Raw genomic sequence first — 18,147 nt, 5'->3', positions numbered from 1 at the left:
ACAACCTGAATATAGGGGCAGTTGAGGGAGATTGCTGTCTGCAATCAATCTCCCCACTACAGGAGGAGTGCTGCACATCCTTACATGTAGAATAACACTTGCTGAATTCAGTGACCACTGCCTGACCAGCATAACGATTCCTTAGCAATTTATGGCAGGTTTGGAGAGAAAGGATTCAGGATTACATTCAAGAGGTCTGTGCATGCAAGGCTGTAACCATCTTGTGTGAGGAATCAAAGACCTGTATGGAGTTATGAGTGATTTCAGTGTATGGTAAGATGCAGTGTCTTCTCACATGAAAATAAGACCCATTATTGACATTGTATTTCAGTACTTGTGGACAAAAAGATATTTTACATGCATTATCCATGTAGATTTTTTGCATTTTGTGTGTTTATAGCCTCACAGTGGTCTTGATCATCTTAATCTTGGGTTTTAGTTAAGCATTTGCATGCAACGACTGGAACTGTGGCTTACAAAGTATGAATGACTGAGGAGATATTCCATAAGCAAATCCTAGATGTAGTGGTTTGAAAGCAAAACAAATGAGAGGCTCCAAGTCAGAGATACAATTTAATAGGAAGAAAGGAAAGAAAGTAAAATAAAATAGATGCAATAATACAAAAAGACCACTGACAGAGTCAGAATACTACCTGAGCAGAGTGATGGAAGCAGTCCAGATGAGGTGGTCTTCCTGAAGCAGTGATCCTGTAGAAAGGTCTGGTAGCTCTGTTCCTCTGGGAATCCAGTGAGTCAGGGCCCCCTGTACTGTCCCAAACCCCAGATTATATCCAGGTGAGAATGCTTGGTTCCTCCCCCTGGGTGAAGCATCTCACAATGGGATGATGGGTCATGCAGGGGGTCCTTGATGGCCCATTAAACAGAGACAGCTCCTGGAGGGGGTTATCTATGAGTCATGGGCAAGGCATCTGATGGGCCATTAACAGAAGATAATGGCCCAGAGGGAGGGGGTCTGGGAAAACACTGCCCCACCTGGATTCAACAGTTCATGAAGATGGTGATAGAATACTTTGTGCACATCCTATATTACAACCCAGGACACTAGAAGTGAAGGTGAAACATTTTAGCTGATGCTGACAGAATTGCAGAAATTCCTTGCTGTAGTGGGAAAACTTTGTTCAAAACCAGAAATGTTCTTATGGTTTTAATTGAGTGGCAGAAAATTACTTCTGCGTAGTCATCCCTGCTAAGAGATTCTTTAAAAACCAACATTTTCCATTTTTCCTTGTTCATTTCTTTTTTGGCTAGTAGTTGCCTTCCTGAATTGGATTTTTAAACTAAGGAGGATAAAATTCTTTTGGAAGAATTTGATCCAGATGTATATTACTGTTTCAATAGATATATTTTAAGTATTTAGGGTGAAGAAAGTTTTTGGGGAATTTGGGGATTTGTTTTGTTTTAGTTGTTTGGGTTTGTTGGGATATTTTGGTTGGTGTTTTTGTTTTGTTTTGTTTTTTTAAAATATCCCAGTTAACTTAGAAGGAGCCAAATTCTTGCTGTGTAAAACTTCAGGAAAGTCTATAGTATTTCAGCAGGGATTCATGTGGCCCTTGGGTTTTTGGACTGTATTGTATTGCAAGCTCCTAAAATAAGCCTGTTTGGAAAGCTACAGGCCTCCCATCTTTTTGTCTGGAAAAGTTATAAAATGGAACAGGCAGGCTTTTCACTGAGCTGCTGAGAAGGCAGTTCTGGCTATGCAATCAGGACTAAATAAGGAGCAAGATCTGCACTAAAAATAGAAACAGAGGCTGATCCAACTGCAGCTTGAATTATAATCCTCACACAGCAAAGGGCTGGTAGGTTCAGCTGAGGACACTCAGTAACAGAGAATCAAATAAACTTTATCCTGGCCCTAAAAAACCATCATAGCCTAGCTGCTCTAACCAGATTTTTACCATTCAGCAGAACTATTAATCATGCCTGAAAATTATTTAACATGTTTTTTCAAATGTAGATCTTTTATTAGAGAGAGGATTATATTTGTGACATAGTAAGAGAGAAATGTGGGTTGGCTTTATATAACTGTTTGAGGAACATGGTGGAAAATGACACAGAGAGATTTACTGCACTTTTCCTCTCAGCTGGGTAAATACGTTCCTATCACTGCTTTGTGCCCTAAACGAACATGTCCGACGTGACTCCAGTTGGGCACAGTGAGCTGATTTGGGTATCTGGCCAGGCCTGGGCTTTTGTCACAGTCTGTGTAGTTCCCAGTGTGTGCTTTGAGGGAAGTTACTCTGCTTGTTTCAAGAACAAAGTACAGAACTGTGTAGTTCATTCCTGTATCCTCCCCTTCTCTTTGATAGTAAAATAGTTCAGAACATATTCATCTTTCATTTCTGTATTTCCTTTCCACCAACACATACCTCATAAGCTTAAGCCAAACTTGCCCAGGGAGTTCAAATATATCCTTTGATACAGAATAGATTGCTATTTCTTATTTATTGTTAGGAACATTTGGTTATTAAATATTTGGATTAAATGAGCCCAGCCAGCTACAGCTATGTTCTGCTTGCTTTCTTTGCCTGTTCCTGCATCTCTCCAGGCAGTGATATGGCAAGCATGAAAAAATTTTCTGTTGCTTTAGTCTTAAAAGGCAGAATCTGTAACTGACTCTGGTAATTCATCATAGAATTTCAATTATTCTAAATATGATTCCATATGAAAATTTTCAAAGGTAGAAGACAACAAATCACTCATCTGCTAAGTAAATGTTTAAAAATATTTTAATTAATTTTTAGTTTTCAATTAGCTGCAGAATTTGTTACTGAAAATACACCCTGTTCATGTATTTTTTGCCTGTAAATCACAGGAGTTGCTCAGCCAAATTGGCAGACAATGAGTGGAGGAGAAACATCTGGGTCATTTGACACATGCAAAAGCTCACATAGCAGTGGGAGTAAGTGGAAGAAGACCAAGGACAGATATCATCAAACTTGTACAGGCCAAGAACAAAGCAAATAAAATACACAGTGTCAGTGAGTCACAAACCAATGGCTTGGTTGCATTTTCCTTCCTCAGTTCCCTCCACACTACAACACAATATTCCCTGTTTAAGGAAAAAGACTCCTATCCCAGTACCCCCATCTCCTCTCTTCCGCATCCCATCCTGAGTGCACAGCTTAGCAGGAGCTGCAAGCAGCTGTCTGCAAAGCCTTTTTTCTTGTTTTGTTGTTGTATTCTCATTATGTGTGCTTATATTTGAAGATCTGTATTTTTCTGGGGGAAAAAAGGAGTGTGTGCAGTCCAGGAAGCATAGAGAAGGGATATTGGCTGATAATCGCTGTGAATGCTTTGCAGTGAAATATATGTGTCATTGTGTTTTAGTCACATTCAAAACCTACACTGATTAATTGTCTCATTTTTTGACATAAATCTTTATAAGACTACATAAGGTTATGCATTAGTTTAACAATGGGTTACACACATCTAGTTTTTTGTGTACTGTTAGCAATTTGAAAGAAATCATTTGGTGTAATAAAAGCAATAAAAGCCTACAGCACAGACACAGTAATTTTAGTGACTTTGTTAAAAGTAGTTAAATACTAGTATCTGTTTAGTGATAACACTTAAAGTCACACCCAATCCAACAAAGAATTGTTTAAATTATGTATGGAAAGAGGGAAATCCTTTTAACAACATTTTTTAGGTAACTGAAAGTTGCACAAAGAGGAAATGGCATTGCTTGAACTCAGTTTCAGCACACATAGAGGCTTACATGAACATCATACCAGTTTACCATGGGTCTGGTTCTAGATTAGAAAACAGTGGTAGTGAACAGTGCATTATAACTGAAATGTTAACTCCAAAACCACATATGAACAGGTGTGACAGTCTACCTTACCTGCCTCTTCACTATTAATTCTGAATGTAATAAAAACATGGAATAATTTCATAAGTCCTTATACAGGCAGAATGAATGAATTCAAATTAAGAATTTTTTTCTTAAAGAGGATTTGTTTGGTTTTTTTTATCAGAGACCTTTTGAAGTGCAAGGGGAGGACACAGCTGTTCTCTTCATTCACATGTAGTCTAATAAAACAAACAACATATGTATAGGTCACAAGAGTTTAGCACTCAGAACACAGGGATTTGTATATGATTTTGAAAACTGTAAATAACAAATTACGCTTAACCTTTACCATTCTGCCTATCAACCTGATTTGTTAATAAAGCTTTGTGTTGGAATTAAGGTTTTCCTATATTACAATGTTCAGAAAAATAAAAATTCCCCCACCAAATGCAAGATAGCAAGGTCCACATTTACATCCGCAGTCTTAATTCCAATTCTCATAAGTCTTATAGATTTACATAATTACTAAATTTGCATAATCACTTAAGACCTAGATCTGTGCTCCAATGAAAGCAGACCTGAAACCTTTTCAAAAATAACACTTAACTGCATTTTGTACTGTGAGGATACAGAACTGACCTCAGAAATGGGCATGATGCCCTTTCTTTAGGGCATGTTGACATCTGGGCACCTGAGTGAGTTTGGTGGGTTAGTACAGGAGCATCCTAAGGGTCACAAGCAGCCTGCTGGTGGTCCTTGTGCCATAATACATTTGGATAGGGCTTGGGGAAGAGAGGCTATGCGTTATATCATGTTTGCTCATGGTCCAAAGGACTTTTGGTTCAATTACAGTGTGGACACAGCTGTGGTGGTCTCACCCTCAGAGGGGGGCTTTCGAATAGTGAGGGTTAAAATAACATACCCCTAATGAATCACTCAGTTTCTTATAAGTCCAGTGGGAAGATTAAATGGAAAATTCACACATACAAATCAATGTGTCCTTCCCCTTTTTAAAAATTTTTCTTGTTGAAGACAGTGAGCTACAGAAACCCATCAATTTGCATACAGCCACATGGATATTTGCTTTTGAACCAAGCAGTGAATTTCCCTTTGACTTCCACAAACCACAGAAACCATACCTCTCTTTTTAGTCTAAAAATTCTGTCAGTTCAGGGAAATTGTGCTTATTAGACTGAAACACTAGAAAGTAGGTAAGTATTTCAATGCAGAATAGGTGGTTGCTATTCTGTTACATGATAGGATAAATTAATTCTTTGTAGGAAATGGGTAACTTACAGGATATGGATTAGGTCTTGACACCACACAAGTCATGACAGAAAGTTACTGTCATCAGATAGTTTTTGGTTGGCCTCTTTAGAGTTAAGTCAGGCCCTTTAAACCAGTTTCCAGTGGACAAATATCTGAACCAGAAAGGTCATCGTGACTGTTAGCAATCTTATATGGCTTTATGACAATAGTGTGAGAATGTGACATTACTCTGTGTGCCAGGAAGTAATGAAATTATGGTATTTGCATAAAATCCTTTTTCAAGTTGTGCTTAGTCTGCAGCATATCTGCCTAAAAGGTTTCAGCAGATACTCCTCCTCCAAACACAGAGAGGAATCAAAAATATTTGAAGGTGTCTTCTCAATATAGAGTTGCCCTGAATGGACATTTTCAAGCACAAGCCGACAAGGCAATGATTTCCTTGTTCCAGGGATAGCTGTTTCCTTTTAGTCTTTCCTGTCAGTCCTTCTAATTGGCAGATTACTTGGCAATATCAAGTAAGACTCAGCAAAATTAACCTTTTAAATCACTATTTGCCAAAGAGTCCTGCTTACCCTGATATCCTGAAAAGAGTAACTGTAGAACTAATGGACTTCCAGCATTTGGAGCCACTAAACAAAGGAATGGTTTGGTATCTGTACTTAAAGTTGTTCCCTCTCTTAGCCTGCATGCTGGATAGCTGTTAAGAATAGGAAGTACTGCTTTTCACTCATTCTTGCACAATGGTAAGATCTCATTGAGGCAATTCTAATTGGCAAAGGAAACGGAACTTTCCTCCTAGACCTGTGAAGTATCTTGAGTATATTTCAGGAATTGCTACATGATGTTTTACACCATCTTCTGGCTTTAGAGCAGTGGCCAGTCCTGAAAGGCCAAAAGAACTTGCAGCAGTCTATATTCAGTGTCTTTGCCCACTTCACTGAATTCTTGAAGGTCCTTGAAGTGTACATCTAAGGTAAATATGTTAGTTTTCCTGCTTCACACTGGGGCCTGTGTCTGGAACCATCAGCTTTTGTCCCTATCCTTGACAAAAAATTTATGCCCTTAATGACTTTCGGCCATCACTTCAGTGACAAGAGAGATGGAAAAATCAAGCTGATCCCTCTTCTGTGCTCTGTGCTCTGGATACAGAGCACTTAATGGAGTCCTCCAGTTTCTGTCAATGATGGTTATGGAGCTCCACCTGAACTAGAGAATTCATCTTTCTGTATTCCTCTGTCAAACCATGTTATTTGAGTCAGTCATCTCTTTATACTCGGGATGTAACAAGTGCCCTGTTAACTACAAAAAGTGAAGTATTTTAAGATATTCACTTGACTTTTCCTACCTAGTTATTGCAGATTGCACGTCTGTTTTAAGATTGTTATAGCAATTCCAGGTAAAGCATTAGATCATACTCTGTCAGAGCAGCATCTGTGCTGACAATTTCAGCTAGAAAATTATTTATCTTAGACATCTACAGAGCATCATCCTGAAGCTCTGTCTTCCCAATTCAACAGATGTTACATATATTAACAACTCTTGATGGGTTGCAACATAAAGTGTTGCTCCTATTGCAACCTCTCAAGAATCTGAGTCTGCCAGGGAAGGAACTAATGATTGTTATTGAGTACACTGCAGTGAAAATACAGATATATGCTGCATGTGGATAACTGCTAGGAGGAAAACAGAGAATGAGTTACCTATCAGTAATGATGAGTGCTAGATGTGCACATATCCCACACAGCCCTCTTTCTCCTTTTGTTGTACTCCCGCACCCTTGGGATTCTCACACACAAAGGCACGCTGAGTGTTCTGTTGTCCAGATTAAAACCTCCAGGTGCCTCACGGCTTACATGTGCTGTATCAGCTGTGTCAGCTCTTGCAGTCTCATAAACAAACGTGCAACTCCAGCAGGTAGGCATACATACCTCTCATTGAACCCTGGTGCTATATCTTAGCAGTCATTCAATCACAGGAATGAAAAGCTTTCCTACAGGTTCTTTGTCCAATGAAAGTAGCAACACCAGATAGCATAAGCGTGTTCAATCATACAAAGGATAAAGTAACTTTAAAATGCACACACAAAGCAAGAGTACCTGACCAAACAGTATTTGAAAAAGTGCAAGTTACTACTTTTAAAATATTTTCCTTAAATTCCAAATTTTGAGACTTATTAATGGAATGTGGCATCAATAAATAGCTTGTTATAAACCTTTGTCTGCACAGCAAGTGTGCAGTTCTACTGTCATGTATAAAATTTAAGAACACAAGCAAAATTGCCAGCAAACATCACCAGGCAGTTATAAGACAACAGTAAACCGTCATCCCTAAAAGTAAAAATATGGACCAATCCACAATGAAATTAAAATTGCCAAGAGCACATCACATTTGCTCTCAAAGAATTCTGTACATTTTCAAATCACAGCCAAACAAGACACAGGTAGACATCTGTCTGCAATCTGCATAGTCGCAGGCTGTGTCTTCTGCTAATTCATCTATTAAATAATGAGTATTTCTGCAATCCTGTTGTTGTCGTACATTATATACAGTGGCTTAATTTTTTCAGTATCTCATAAATAACAACGATAAACTAACCTGGGGATTAGACAGTGCAAAGCCTAATAGGAAAATAAGGATTCAGGAGACTAGACCAAAAAAAAAAAAAAAAAAAAAAAAAAAAAAAAAAAAAAAAAAAGGTAGAAAAGACTGAAAATGAGAGAAGAAGGGGTGAGAAGAAGAAGGGGAGCCAAATAATAAACTCTGAAGAAAAAGTCAATGCCAGTAAATGTAATGTCCTATTCAAGAAAAAGAGAGTGAAGCACTGATGGAAACAGGAGGGCACGTTCATCCAAACCTATTATAGGAAAGCAGGACAACTTGCTCCTTTTTGTTCTTTACCATGTTTTAGCACTACTGTACAAAGTCATGCATTTTAGCTGTTGAGGGAAAGGTATACCTAGAATTTAAAAACAAGCATATGCCATAAGAAGAGTCATGAACCACAGAGATGGGAAATAATAGTTGTGGTCATTCCTAGAGAATTCATGGGCCTTCTGAAAGCCAGGGATCAGATTCAGACTTGATTACCTCAATTCCGTTAAATAAGCCACAACTGTTTCCAGGACGTTTGTTTTCTTGTGAGTCAAACTCCACTCTTACCTTTGCCCTTTTGTCTCAGTGGAAGATCAGCTTGTACATATGAACACAGAAATTTTTTTTTTTCCATAATGATCCAACCCAAATGTTATTTTACCTTTGCCAGCTTTGTGTAGGGTGATGTGCCATCTTGCATATTTATTTTCCTGGAGTGATTCCCAGAAGTATGCTATGTTTTTTTCTTGCTCATGTCTCACTAGCTTTATTTATGAGTTGAGCACACCAGGTTTTCAGTCCCTGGGGACAGGTCTACAAAGGAAATCTGTGGACAGTATTTAATACATACCAGTACAAGACCAGTAAAAAGGCTGCTGAATGGCACTCCAAATTGATTCACGGTTTCAGACTAGATCGTGGATAAGTTAGCATCCATGGTTTAAAGCACAAACACCTTCACCCTTTTTGTCATGTAGGAGGAAGGCTCCTTTATCAAGTGGAAATGACTGAATGTGCAAATTTTTGCTTGGTTTACAGATTTAAAATTCCATTGTTCTCTGATGACTGAGTCTAATAGCAGTACTGTTATTGTTATTGATTCTTACTGATTGTATAGAACCATGTTTTAAAGATACCTTTTTTGCTGCTATTAGATTCGTGAATTCCCTTTGGCTGTAAAATAAATCAAGATAAGGCCCTCCTTCTCACATGCCATCACAACTGATGACATCTGAGAGGTGTATTATCCCTTCAATTATAGCTTGCAATCCCATTAATTGAATAATAGCATGACCTGGGGAAACTTAATGCCTGGTAAGGGTACATAGGAAAGCTCACATACATGATGTGAGTGATGTACATTTTAAACTGCTGTTGTGTTTACAGGTTGGCTGCTTGAAAAAAAAACACAAACAGTTTTTTCCATCCTCCAGGACTTCTTTGAGATGCCATGACTGCTGGACCATTCCTCAAAATAGAACTGATGGATAAGCATTCTGATGGTCAAGCCAAGGAGCAGGGCATCTTCCCCTCCCACAATGCTGTAATTCATCTGAAAAGTCCACTTGATATTCCTGCCTGTGTTCTTCATCTGGCAAATGTTCCCTCCCTAGATCTCTTTGTAACTGCTTCACTAAGTATGATGAGGCTGTTGACTCATGTAGCATGTTGCTGTAGCTTTGGTACTGTACTTAATGATGCTCCTAGACCTGCCTCTGGACCAGCTCCAGTGTCAGTGCAAACTGCAAGCACGGGATCTCACTTGCTGTCTGTGCACATCTGGGGGTTTGGTAGCTGGTATTTAGCAAGGTGGTATAGCAGGCTGCTCAGTGCAACTTACAGGGGATGTGGCACTGCTCCTGTGCATGGGAAGCAGGTGGAGTGGGAAGCACAGTTCAATGCAAGCCATAACCAAGACCATTCTCCCAAGTGCTGTGCCAGGCTTTCTAGTGTTGGTGCAAAGGTGATGGTGTGCAACTTCTGTGCCAGGCTGGGCATTCTTGCCTTGTGTCAGGCAGGAGGGAAAGGCAAAGGCTGCAAGTCTGATGAAGGAATTAGCACTGCCAGTTTGGTTCCACTCTGTGGCACTGACAGCTATCAGACCTGCTGGTGACAGGCAGGACAGAGCTGCTGAGGTGACCTGCCATTTACCACCCTTTACCCTCTTCTTTCTACTGACACCTGAACTGCCAAAGAAATTCCCTTTAAGGCAGTTCACCCAGTGACCCTGAAGAGCTGATTACTCAGTGGGATGATATGGATCAAGGTAGCCTGAGGACAGGCATTACTGTGGGCTGGCTTTGCAGCTTCTGCCATCTCAGCTGCTGCTCTGTAAAATCTGGGACCTGGACTCAGGGAAAATCAGTCAGTAGCTAGCTGGAAGGAAGAGGATGTCCTCATTAACCCTTTACTGAATTAAGGGTCCCAAGTAATACCAATTACCTCACTTAAGAGTCCAGCACTTGTCTATCTCTCTGCATGCTTCCTGACATCTTCACCAAGCCCAGCTGAAACAGTTGCCTTCTCTATCCTGACACCTCAAAGTGCCAGCAGAGCTCCAAATCCTTTTCTGTATGGCAGAGCTCTGACAAATAGTCAGGTGTTGGATGAGACCAGCAGGTGTTTCCTGATGCAGCTGTTGTCTATGGTAGCAGGAGCAGGTGGGTATTCCTAGTCAAGGAGAAGAGGCATTTGGGGTCTTTCCTTCATCTCAGCCACAGGACCTGAGGAAGACTTTCTTAAAGGCACCCCATCCATCACACAGCTCCAGCTGACACCCGAGTCAGGGATATGGCACTGCCCTTGAAGAAGCAGTGCTGTAATTTATGCTGGCTAACAGGACAGGAACAAGTGCATACATCCCATGCTCCATGCCAGAGCCAGGATGCCTTTTGCAGATGTGTTGTAGCTTGTTAGGCAGAGACAACTTGGGAGAGTAAAGGAGAGAGGCTGTGCTGCTGAGAAGGAGAAGCAACGAAGCTGCAAACAGGGGATGAGGAGAGAGCAGAGGAGATGTTGATGTATTCCCCTGGTTCATTGGTCCTACATGTATTGGCCAGGGATGCTCTCAACTATGGCCTGCTGCTTTTAAACAAACCAAATTAGCATATGTTACTTGTGAGTTTATGCTCAGGTTTTTTTTAGTTCTTTGTGGGGTTTTTTTTCCTATAGAATCATAGAAGGATTGGGGTTGGAAGCAGCCTTATAGATCACCTGCTCATTCTAACCATTGCCATATTTGTTTGTTTTATTTTCTTTAATAAGAAAGGAATCATTCAGAAGCATGACTAGACTTTCTTGCGAGTAGTTACATTTAGCTGTAATCTGCCTGATGACTTGTAGGAGAAAAATTGCACTAGTTTGAACTGGACTGAGTAGCAAGGATACTTTAATCTGGGGCAGCAAAGAGAAAATTGTATAACAGTGTTGTGCTGTCCTGAGTGGGAGAAGAAGCCAGTGAATTGCATGATTTTTCCATCTTTGTAATCAGTTTGTTATGCAGAAAGCAACGCCATGGGATTCTGCATTTTATCTGCTGGGTTTTCCCTGGCAGCATCTGAAGAAATTCATTATAAGTGTTTATCACATGATCCACTTAATCAAACCACTGAAACTCGGAGAATAAGTCATTCTAACAAGACCCTTCAGAGCTGCCTCATAAGCTACTTACTTATGTACTCTTCCTTGGTGAGTGTACAATGAGTTTCCTTGTATCCCAGTTCATGATACAGGAAGTTCATTATCCCCAGCCCGATTTCAGACGTAAAGAAAGGAAGCAGGGCTTACAAAGAAGTGACAGATAATTTGCAAAGGATTTTAGTTAGCCACTCAAATCCCAGATAGACTATAAGCTCTTCGTAAGAACAGCCTTCTAGTATTCAGCATAGGCACAAGGCAGTTATATCTACATAGCTGCTTCTAATGTTGTAAAATGCAGGCAACAACCAAAAAATTATGAAAAATGCTTCTTTTGATTAGAGGTTCCCTAATAGAAGCATGTGAGAGAAAGAGCATGCTTTTACATCTTGCACATCTACAGCATGCTGGTCAGAGCTGGGCTGATGTGAAATGCCTCCAAAGCCTTTGCTAAATGCCCGTGTGCACCAAGGGGTCAAGGCACTGAGACCTGTCTGACAGGCTCAGAGCTCACAGACACGCTGTTTGCAACCTGTGCTTGTACCCCATGTGTCTAGCAGGATAAATGCCTTTCCCTGTGATGTAACTAAGAAAGGCCCAGGTTGTAGGGAGCAGGTAGGTCAAGGACTCCTCTGCTTCCTTGAAGGCATTCGTTTTACTGAGCTCTGCCACAGGCAACATGACACCAGATTTCCTGGCCCTCAGTGGATTTTCTCACCAATGACAGTGTCTCATCAAGGCTTGTTTTCTTGCTCTCTGCAAAATACCAGTTTGGGTATCACCACAGATGTAGGCTTAGACCATACTTAATATAGAAATGCCCTGGATAGTTTCCCCCGAGCACCACCCTCTCTCCATACAATAGCACTGCTGAACTACACCTCTTATTTCACATCATGTGGAGGCAGTACAGGGTCACACCAGATCCAGTGCTGATTTTGTGTAGGGATGCACAGGCTGAGCCTGATGTTTCTGGATGAACATTTCTACTGAAAGAAACTGCTGTGGGGGCCAGGAACATTGGGCTGTTCAAGACAAGCTCCTTTGTAAGACATCGAAACCAGGGAAGTGTGCACAACTGAGAAATATGGGCAACAGAAAAATGATAACCTGGTTTGATGAGGATGGTGCTTTTTCCCTAGTATAGCTCCAGTAGAGCAAGTCACAAAATTCACACCATTGTCTGGGCACTGCTTTGAGGGAGTGGTGAAACCTGTCTCTCCAATTCCAAGTCCATCCAGCCCAGAGCTTAAAATTCAACCTGTTAATAATTCTGGGAATAATTAACTCCATCCTGGACTGAGCAAGGCATCTTGACTACATCAGTCAGTGTTAGGGTCTGAGATGTGCAGTTTTCATTCCTGTGTACCTGTCTGTCTTGTCTTGGTGCAGCTGTCTGTCTCTTGACTGCTGATATACTGATATATCAAGTTGTCATCAGTATGGCTGTGTCCTCAGAAGGGACTGTGCTGCTTTAACAGGTTGGTTTCCAACTAGTAAGTTAAAGTGGGACACAAAAGCCTGGAGGAAAATACTGGTTTTCTCTCTTTTCCCTCTCCTTTTTAAAAATAGTAAATGCTAAGTTATTTTACCTCTAAAAAAAAAAAAAAAAAAAAGGAAAAGAAAAAAAGAGACCGAAAGAGATTAGTCTATGCTAGCTGATTAGTTTTGCTACTGCATTCAATTTTATTACAGTGTAGTTCCCTTCCTCTTTCTCACTCTTTATTGTACTGTCTGTCTTCTCAGGTGCTATTGTGCCTATTTTAAGAGCTCCCCTTCATCTCTTTTGGGATAGTCTTACTGCTGGCTTTCTGCTGTTTCAGCTTCTACACACCTGGTGCTTCAAGGAAAAAACTGTCTCTTGTAAGGCTGTGAGGAGAATGGACCCATAAAATCCAATAATTTTTGTATGTATGTGGTTCCTTAATCAGTAAGTCTTCAACAACCTTACCTAAATGGCCACTTTGCTATTGTCCAGCTTCCTAGCTAAGGAGGCTGGAGAAGAGTGAGTGGGTAACTTTCTGCTGTCTGCAGCAGTGCAGTAATAAAGGGAAGAATAAAACTTCTGTTTTCCAAATGATTCTCTGCCCTGTATGTGAGCATCTGGAACTATTGCTGGTAGGGGTATTTTTAGTCTGCTGTAAAGAGGGGTGGTCAGTTGTCCCCTGTATGTTGTTGGTTTGGCATTTGGGAACCACTAGTGTCTTATCAGTGCTGAGGCTGGATTTCAGTGTCTCTGTACAATCTGTTTGGAGGGAAGTTCTGGGAGGAAGACTGTGGCGGGAGCATCTGGCTGTGTGCATTTGCACATGTGTGAGATGCACACAGCACCCACTGAGAACTGATGCTACCAGATACTGACTGGACTGGGTTTGGTCAGTGCCAAGCGGGGCTCAATTCCCTCTCCCAGCCTTAGGATGAAAGATTCTTTAGTGCACTCACTGCTTCTGGGGTGTTCAACTCAATCCCCAATAGTGTTATCTGTTTAGAAGTCTTTCTCACTGAATTTCTTCCTTTGAAGACTGCAGGGTTTTTAACAGTGGACTGCAGCACCTGCTGCTTGCTTGAAATCCTGAGGCTGGCACGAGAACATTGCAGTGCTGAACGTGGCAGTCACAATGCATCACATTAACCAGATTTTCACTGGGCGTAGCTGATGAAAAACAGAACAGACATGCTGTAAGAACTGTCAGCCCAAGTAAAGGAAGGTAGCTTTGAAAAAGGCCTCCAAGATAGTATTTCCAGAATATACTTCCTTAGAAAAAAATGGAAAATCCAGAGAATGAAATTCAGCCAGAATGAGCTCACTGCAGGTGGTGCTACTCATGATTTTTGAAAAAATGAATTTCAGTTATTAACTATTTTAGTAGTTTGGGGGAGGGGGTGGTGTTTGTCCAGTGTCTGCCATTACGGTACCACCTTCTGCAGCCCCAGAAAACCCACGCTTTTGAGGTTCTCTGGAGCTTTCCAACAGCGTGCATTTTCCCATTCTTAGAAGAGGGGTATGAGTCAGACAGAGAGGGCTTCATCTGCTCAACTGTAAAAGGAGGTCCTGGGAAGTTTCCTACTCCTTGGCAGGTCCCCCTTCCACAACAGCCAGTCCTGTGGGGATTTACACCCAGGGGTTCATCCAAGTTTCACCTGAGATTCCCTGGATCTGCCCATTAGCCCCAAGAACTTGGTGTCTACAGAGGTTACTGTGAAACTCCCCTTACCCAAGGGTTAAGTGGGCAAGCAGGTACTTGTCCCTCACCCTCTGAAAACTGGAGAAGTTCCTTTTCCCCCTGGAAAAGTCCCTGATACTTTTCAATAAAGAACAAATGTTTTTAAAAACCTTGCCTTTGCTTTTGGTGACAATTCTTGCAGTTTGCATGGATCTGTGCAGTGGCATGCAGTGCTCAGAGCCTCCATCGGGGAGTATGTTTGTTTGTATTCATTTGGTCCCATCCACATCAGCAAACCCTTGAAACCTAGCCTAGCTGGCAGATCTGGACAGGCTGGGAAACTTAGCTTTAGATGGTTTTTTGTTTGTTTACAAGTGATCTTGGCCACAGACAGGGACACACAGCTGGTGGTCTGTGCACTCTTCCATGATCAGGCTGAGGCTGGGCTCTGAGCCGATGAAGGCTGGAGTGGAGCTAAGCTGTTCCATCTTATTCTTGGCCTAATTTGGAGGAGGATTGGACAGGCTTCCACTTTGCTGTCTTCTTCTGTGGTCTGGCATCTCAGGGCCTGGTTTGGCTTTGCCTGTGTGGGCAGCAGTATCCAGCACTCCTCTGCCATGGCAGTGGAACCTCTGCTTGCTCAGATGTCCTTCTCCTGCAGCCTAGAGAACACCTTTTGCTGTGAGCAATAACTTGTAATACAAATACCACATAAATACAGGCATTTCTCTTCCTGCACTGGTTGTAATATGCAGGTGGGAGAGATGTGTCTGATGTCTCAGAGAGGGTTTTACAAGTGGCTTTTGTGAGATGTTCAAGTGCCAGTGTGGTTCATGCTGGCTGAGGGGACTGTGTGAGCATCCATTGGCACAGCTCACGGAGAAGTGACACACTGGAGATGTGTAATGATACCAGTGTGTTGTGTGCCAGCCTGGAACTTCTGCAGAAGACCCATATTGGGGGTTCTGGGGAGAAGGAGCAGTGCCAGCCCATCAGTACTGCAAACTGGGTGCTGTGGCAGTGCTTCCCTGCTGCAACATCATGATAAAGGATGGTGGAGGAGAAGGCTGATGAAAGCTGTGACCTTCCAGGCAGGATCTGTTTCCCAAACACAGGTTAAACAATAGCAGACTGCTACAGATATGGGCATGGAGGAACCTGTTAAATTAAAGCCAAAGTGTAACAAGAGAGATGTTTGCTTTGGAAGATAACGTGTACCTGTTATGCACACTGAGGGTGAGGGAACACTCTGAGACGTGTTTTACTTCATTACCACAGAAGACCTCTTGCACTGCAAGGCCACAGAGCTCCCAATTCTTCCTTCCTACATCCCCTTCCCTTTTAAGACAGTGGCGGGTCCCTGTCAGCTTTACCAGTGCCTCCATCTGAAAAGCCAGAAGCATCCTAAATGGTGGGAATTGCTCTTTTCTTATCTCATTGCAGAGCTTCCTGACCACACTGCCCAAGTTCACTGCCCAGACTGATGCTGTTATTGAGATGCCCATGTCTCTGCTACCTGCAGCCTGGTCAGTGGTTGGAGATGAGGGAAAGGCTCTCAGCAAGGCACTCTTTGGTGGAGCTGTTTTAAGGAGCCAGTTTCATTATCTGCCTTGCTGGTGGTCCTAGAGGGGCTGCAGGGAAGTCTGCTGCTTTATTTTCTTAAATGGCATCAAATGATGGCAGCTAAGACCCTACTAGGAGCAAATAAGCTCTTAGGGCAGCATTTCTTGCCCTGTGTACAAGGCTTTATTAAATTAACTTTGTACGCGAATCACCCTACACACCCCTCTCTGGAGAGGCTGATCTAACTTAACTGTGGGATAAAATTTTGCAACCCTATTTTTGTCACTGAGGTGACTTGCATAAGAAAATGTTTACATGCATTAATGTTGTCTGAGTTTTGGCAAGCCTTCAAAGCAGGCCGTCCCTAAATCCTCTATTTCTATCTTAATGCTGCACCCATCCAGTGTTAAGTATGTAACTCTCTTGTTTTGCTTACTTCCCATGTGAGGGACGATGGATTTCCTCTCTCACACACTCCTTGTGAATGTACAGGTGCAACCCCTGGTGCTGTCGCCATCCAAGCGATGCCTTTTGTCTCTGTGGGTACCTGCAGCTTGGCAGCTCCAGCTGGGCAGCAGCACTGCCAGCCTGCAGGATGAAGTCTTGCATACTTTCAGCTACTTCTCTGTTATTTGCACATAAAGTTAATAACTGACTCAAAAGTTCATCTACAAATATATATTTAGGGCTGCTCTTGGTAATTTTTCCCTGTCTCAGCCGCAAAGCTCTTGTTTTCTGCAATTTCCTTTTTGTATTTTCCCTTAATCCTAATCCATTTTAACATTAATGCATTAGTTTTGAAACAGCTGGTGTATTCTCAGCCTCTTCTTCTCCTTTACCTGCTGATTATTTTTTTTTTCTTTCTTCACCGTCCTCTGTACTTCTGCTGTTTGCAAAAACCAGCTTTTCTCCTGCCTCTCCCTCTTCACAGCTCCCACCATCTGTCTCTCTACAAATACAAAGCTTTAGGGGAAATGATTCACTAGGCTGCTAGCTCATTACTCACACTCTCCCCATCATGGTTTCTGTCCTTATAGGATGCTCTAACTAATGTAAAGATCAATGAATCCTGGGAATTGTTATTTGATTAAAAAAAAAAAAAAAAAAAAAAAAAGCCCGGCAGTTAAATAGACTGGGCTCTTCGTACATCCCAAACAGCCAAGCTTAGTTTTTCTTCCTCACTCTGCTAGTATTGTTTTTCAGAAAAGGATCCTTCAAACAGAAGAATAGAGATAATCACTGGACCATTTAATGCAACCTTGTGCATCACATGATGCAGGAGTTACTTAATGAAATTCCCTGGCCCAAACCAAGCAAATCTGTGGTAAATCTAGAGCACATATTTTCGGATGACAGCCAAAATGATGAAAGGAATTTACTACCCAGCCTCACTAATCATTTTGAATGCTTAACTGCACTCCCTAATACGCTGCTTTGCAAGCAGCAAAACTGACACAGCCGCCTCATTCCCTACATGCTTCTCTCCTCCTGACTTGTGCAGGCTGTGTACCCCAGGCAGCCTCCCAGCCCCCTGCCAGGGCCAGGGTGGCCAGCTGTCCACCTCTGGGAAGAGACCAGAACCTCCCCCTCATCAGCATGCAGGTTTGGAGCTTGCTCTTTGCTTGGGTAATTCTTTCCATGAAACTCACAGGCACTTAGTATCTTTGAGCTCTCCCTATTAGATGTGGCAGAAATTGGCCAAGAAGCTTAGAAGCCATTTGAGACAAACTATTTCACAATGTTAAAACACTTCAGACCCTTAAAAGTAACAGAGGCAGCCATACTGAGTTGGCAGATAATGCCACAGCATTTTAGGAGACTTGATAACCTAGAGGCTGAGCTCGATGTTGTAGCACACTCCAGGTGACCCCAAATGTCGACATCCCACTCCTTTTGTCTTTGCTTTGTTGACCATTTAAGATAAATTTCTGTCATGATTTTAGGCTGTCACCACATACTAGAAAGTGATTTTCTTAATTGAAAAATGATCACATGAAAAACAGACCTCCCTTCCCCACATGTAAGTAGGTGCCAGGAAGTACCACTGCCTAACACAGTTTTATTGTGCCTTCTCAGGAAGCTGCTGGCAAGTCAGGTATTAGCCTTTTT

Source organism: Chamaea fasciata, unplaced genomic scaffold (assembly GCF_029207755.1).
Source record: "Chamaea fasciata isolate MVZ Bird 193981 ecotype frontalis unplaced genomic scaffold, bChaFas1.0.hap1 SCAF_3, whole genome shotgun sequence".
Classification (NCBI taxonomy): domain Eukaryota; kingdom Metazoa; phylum Chordata; class Aves; order Passeriformes; family Sylviidae; genus Chamaea; species Chamaea fasciata.
The sequence above is the reverse complement of the archived record's forward strand: the minus strand, read 5'-3'. Positions refer to the sequence as shown.